Below are 6,259 nucleotides of genomic sequence, written 5' to 3' on the forward strand. Positions count from 1 at the left end.
AGACAAGCATAATGAAATCATCCTTCGACTGCCATTTAAACTGTCAAGGCATACATTCAACTCATCAGGTTCTGTGTGTTTTAAATAAATTGATTGACTGGTTTTAACAATGTGATACTTGAACAAACTTGGTGAGCATGAGTGAAATTTATACTACAAGTAAAAAGGGTAAAGGGTCAGAGAAAGATTTCTCAACTGAATGAGTCTCCAGTTTATGTCAGATTTAGACTTTAGACAGACAGGTCTGAATCAATCCTCAGCATTGACTTATAAATCGCTGTCTGAGTGCAGACAGTTGAAGGATGTCTGGCAGGTCTGATAGTTGTCGATTAGTCATCCTGAAGTGTTGTGTCTCTTCAGGGATTTATACGTCATTTCACAAAGCAATCGTGATACTCAAACTGAAGGCATTTCTGAAACCATGCAAACACAAAATCAAAGAAGCTTAGTGCTGGAGTCTGGAGTTTAGAGCAGAAACAGCCCACTTAAACATCCACTTAAATACACCAATTATTAGTCAGTAAGAATCTTTATTAAAAAAATAATTCAGCAAGGAAGGACACATTAAATTGATCAAAAGAGCAAGTAAAGGCATTTATAAATGTCACAAAAGATGCAAAACTGTTTTTAACATTGATAAGAAAAGCAAATCAGCATATCAGAATGATTTCTGAAGGATAATTTGACCCTGAAGACTGGAGTAATGGCTGATAATTTAGATTTACCACTACAGGAATAAAATACATATTAAAATCTATTAAAATATAAGATTTCACAATATTACTGTTTTTACTCTATTTTTCTTAAGGCGAGACACTGCAGGTGAATAGGGTAAAATACACTGTAAAAAAATTGCTGTAGTTCTGCAGCTGGTTGCCAGTAACTTACTGTAGATTTTTAATTTATGTTATTTACTGGCAACAGTTTGTTCAAAGTTAAATGAACATTAAACATTAACAAGTCTTTGTCTTTACAGAATAAAACTATAAAATAACAACCTACTGCAAAGCATTCTGGGAACCAGAAACCTTCATCAACCTTTTTCTGTTTTTTTCCTTCAGATTTTGGTTCCCAGAATGCTTTGCATGAGGCTGTTATTTTAGTTTTATTCTGTAAAGATAAAGACTTGTTAATGTTTAATGTTCAATTAACTTTGAACAAACTGTTGCCAGTAAATAGCATAAATTAAAATCTACAGTAAGTTACTGGCAACCAGCTGCCAGTAATACTGTAATTTCTACAGATTTTGTTTACAGTGTAGGGTATTAACTAATAGTTATCACCTTACTTAAAATGTTAGGTTTAAATATGCAAAGGAGACATTATATAATGAAATATGCGCTAATTTGCATACATTTCTAGTACAAATATCTAAAGTCAGTTCCACAAATAGGTAAAGTGCTATAAAAGCAACACTTAACAGTCTTTTTTGGATGTTTTCTTTCCACTAGTCTGAAAAAACACTTTATAAAATAACAAAAAGCCCCAAATCTCAAACTTGACAGGTGCATGAAAAAACAGCGTTTTTGCCTGCAGTGTCTCCCCTTAAAATAGATATAGCCTTGGTGAGCATGTGAGACTTCTTTCAAAAACAAATATTGTGTATATTACTCCACCTTAACTTTCAGGTTGCATAAATTAATAATGGGATCATTATATACCAGCAAATAGAGTATTTTTTACAATGGTATCAGTAACAAAACATTCAGTAGGGTTTGTGGGCAATCTGCAAGACACTTAAACTAAAAAAAAATACAGACTTACAATAACCACATGAGATGATGTGACCCCCACTGTCTGTTTTTCAGCATTTTTGTGCATTTTAACCCTTTTCAACAATGACTATATGATTGTTTCGTCTTTTCACACTGAGGACACATTGAGAGACTTATATGCACTGTTACATAAGTTTCAAACGCTCACAAAAAATGATGCATTAAACTTTTTAATTTGAATATCAGGGTAAATTTAACTTATTTTGTAAGTGGGGAACATGTATGTAGCTTCTGAAGGGCAGTATTAAATGGAAAAAATATGATATTTAGGCAAAATAAGAAAAATCAACACATCTTCATTTTGTTCAAAAGTTTTCACCCCCAGCTCTTAATGCATGAGTTTTCCTTCTGAAGCATCAGTGAGCATTTGAATCTTCTGTAATAGTTGCATATGAGTATCTCAGTTGTCATCAGTGTGAAAAGATGGATATTAAAATCATACAGTCATTGTTGGAAAGGGTTCAAATACACAAAAATGCTGAAGAACCAAAAAATTTGTGGGACTTGAAGGACTTTTCTGAAGAACAGCAGGCAGTTTAACTATTCAGGACAAACAAGGGACTCGTGAACAACTATCACTAAAAAAAATCATGGATCATGCAGGTAAAAACACAGTATTAACAATCAAGTGTATGTAAACTTTTGAACAGGGTCATATTTATACATTCAACTAGTATTTTCTCTTGTGGACTATATGTAAAATATATGTCTTTTATAAGAAATATCTTATTCAGATCAGTACTAAATAAAAAAAAATAACATACATTTTGTATGATCCCTCTTATTTTGGTATAATCTGTAAAAGCTGTATTCTGGCATACATGCTGCTAAAAATGACAGTGGGGACTCATCTAAAGAGCTGTGTTTTTGAAGTAAAAGAAATAAGCACAGGAGACTCAGCCGCTCACTGTAACTCAGTATGACCCAGTGTGTGATAACGTCAGCCGTGTTTATGTTGGGTCAAAGGTGAGCTTAAACTCACACTTTAGTGGCGAGCAGCTGCTATTGAAAACACCAAGGGGTGTGTGTGACTATGTGTGTGAGTGAGTGGGTGCTTCAGCAGCATCTTAGATTCCCAACATTCTCCTTATGCAAACGTCATCAAAATTTGCACTAAAAAAAACTTAGTTCTGGAATCCCTCCTCAGTCATGTCTTTTATGAACAAAGTCCTTTAAGTTCTATCTGAGACCCAGAACATAACTCATTAACATATGCATGCTCAAAGTCAAAGTCAGCTTCACTGTCATGTTTAAAACACTACAGAGGAAAAAGAAATGCGGTTGCTTCAGGAAATTGCATTGCAGACATGACACAGATATTATGCAAGTAGAACAGTAAACAGACATCAAATACAGAGAATAAGTAACTGCTAGACAGGAAACAATAGACAAAAGCATAACAGTAGTTGAATAATGAATATGTAGGCTATATATTACTAATTTACTCCATTTGTAAATAAATTCTAATGGAAACGTTATTTTAAATCATAATACAAATACCAACCCAAACGTTTGAACAGGTGAAATATAATTATTACTTTTATTAAGTATACTCGATTGCCTACTAGTAAAAGCATACATGTCAGATTGACTGGAATCAAGAGAACTCAATACACTGCTGTCAATATAATATGGATTACACTAAAAGGTTTTGAACAGTAAGATTTTTTGTGTTTTTTTTTTTTTTTTTAAAGAAGTCTCTTTTGCTCACCAAGCCTGCATTTATTTGATCCAACAATACAGCAAATGCGGTAATATTGTGAAATATTTGTACTATTTTAAAAAACTGCTTTCTATTTTAAAATGTAATTTATTCCTGTGATCAAAGCTACATTTTTAGCATTATTATTCCAGTCTTCAGTGTCACATGATCCTTCAGAAATCATTCTAAAATGCTGATTTGGTTCTCTAGAAATATTCATTACTATTATTATTTTTATTACTGCTATTATAATCAATATTTAAAACAGTTAAGTACATTTTTTTCAGGATTCTTTGATGAATAGAAAGATTAGTATAATTGTATTTTATTTATTTATTTATTTATTGGGGAGGAGGGGTATTCGTAGAAATGAATACTTTTATTTAACAAGGATGCTTTAAATTGATCAAAAATGCTGATAAAGACAATTATAATGTTACAAAAGATTTCTATTTCAGATTAATGCTGTTCTTCTGAACTTCCCATTCATCAAAGAAACCTGAAAAAAAAAATCTACTCAGCTGTTTTCAACATAATAATAAATGTTTTTCGAACAGCAAATCAAAATATTAAAATGATTTCTGAAGGATCATGTGACTGGAGTAATGATGATAAAAATTCAGCTTTAAAAATCACAGGAATAAATGACATTTCAAATAGAAAACAGGTGTATTACCTAAAGTAAAAATATTTTTTTAAAAATATTGTTTTTGCTTTTCTTTGGATCAAATAAATGCAGGCTTGGTGAGCAGAAGAGACATCTTTTAAAAAAATATTACTTTCCAAAAACTTTTGACTGGTAGTGTACATATAATAATAAATAATAAATGCAAAAAAAAATATTTTGTGTGACTTTTTTGGTTTTGTTTTTTTGCCACTCTATGCACTTGCCACTAAATTAGTGATTCCAAAACCAGTCAAACACATAATGTGTATCAGGCAGACAGTTTCAGTTTCTGGCATGGAATCTCAGGAACACAGGTCAGTTTCCACAGGTTGCTGTGGCTAATCTTAACAACAAACAGAGGCCAGCAGGAACTCAGTGCAAGCTAATCAAGCCAACCATCCAATTCTTAATCAACTGGAGTAGAGTCTTGGCAGAGATCTGTGCGTGAAACACGACAACGCATGCGGTGGCATAATGAGCGTCCGTTAAATCCTCATCCCCTTGTGACATGAAGGAGGAAAAAAAATCAATACCTTTCCCGTTTTTAGCATCTCACCGTTGCATGTTTGTGTAGAGCGCAGGACTGATTTATGCGGCTTAGCAGACATGCTAATGTTTTAAGGCCAATCAAAGTTCCAGTGACGGGTCGATGCAGTTATTACGCGTTCAGTAACCTTTGGTAGTGATGGACTGCTTTTGTCCGTGCTGTCATTTTAACATGTCTAATAGATGTTACAGCCAGTGCACCGCTATAGTTCTACTTTCTTTATTATTTGAGTGCAATGTGTCATCATTTAGACGTAAACGAACTGGCATTACCTATAGATAATCCACTTACATTGTATAATACCATAAAGGAAAGAGATTTGATCAATCAAATCACAGAGATTAAAGCATTTGTTTTATCCCTTCATAATTTTAGCTGCAAACTATGCATCTTTTCAAAAGGACAAATGTTTTAAGTATATAAAAAGTAAAAGCAGAGTATTTCTTGGTAAACTAAACAACAACAAAAGATAATAAAGACCTCCCATTGTTTAAAAAATTAGTACATGCATAATTTAATTTAGATTTAATCTGCATAATGTACATATTATAGGCAAGGTAATAAAAATGCAGTGCCATTTGCCAAGCATTTCACGAATCTCACTGAATTAAGCAGCACTCACAAATCAGCCATTTAGCTAACAATATGAGGAAAGTGGAAAAAATATATAAAAAGAACAGCTTTGTGCTAAAGTCTTTTACAGCATATATGTGACCCTGGACCACAAAACCAGTCATAAGGTTAAATTTGACAAAACTGAGATTTATACATCATATGAAAGCTCAATAAATAAGATTTCTATTGATGTATGGTTTATTAGGATAGGACATTATCTGACTGAGATACATCTATTTGAAATCAGAAATCTGATGCAGCAAAAAAAAAATCAAAAAGACTGAGAAAATCACCTTTAAAGTTGTCCAAATTAGGTTCTTAACAATGCATATTACAAATCAAAAATTACATTTTGATATGTTTACAGTAGGAATTATATTAAAAATTTTCATGGAACATGAACTTTACTTAATTTCTCAATGATTTTTGTCATAAAAGAAAAATCAAAAATTTTGAACGATGCAATGTATTTTTGGCTATTGCTACAAATATACCCCAGCGACTTAAGACTGGTTTTGTGGTCCAGGGTCACATATAGATCATTACCAAAATAATGCATCTAAGACACTTGCAATTTATTAAATAATAATATTGTAGACCAGCAATAATGATTTCCTGTTTGTATAAATACAGTAGCATTCAAAAGTTAAGTGTCAGTAAGGTTTTTTTTTATATATAAAAAAAAAAAAAACTTTTCTACAGCAAGGGGCCCTGTCCTGGCCCTGTGAAATCCAATTTATTTTCCCAAATTTAATGTTTTTTTAGAATTGTGCTGTATTTTTTTTTTATTATTATAAATTCAGATTTATTTCTGTTTACATTTTTCTGGATTCCATTTTTTCCCATTTTAATTTTTCTAGACTCTGTTTTAATGATAAAATTAAAAAAATAATAATCAAAAAGCAGATCTAATTAATTGAAATCAAAAGTTTAACAATATACAATATATATAT

The sequence above is a fragment of the Garra rufa genome, chromosome 5 (genome assembly GCF_049309525.1).
Source record: "Garra rufa chromosome 5, GarRuf1.0, whole genome shotgun sequence".
NCBI classification, from domain to species: domain Eukaryota; kingdom Metazoa; phylum Chordata; class Actinopteri; order Cypriniformes; family Cyprinidae; genus Garra; species Garra rufa.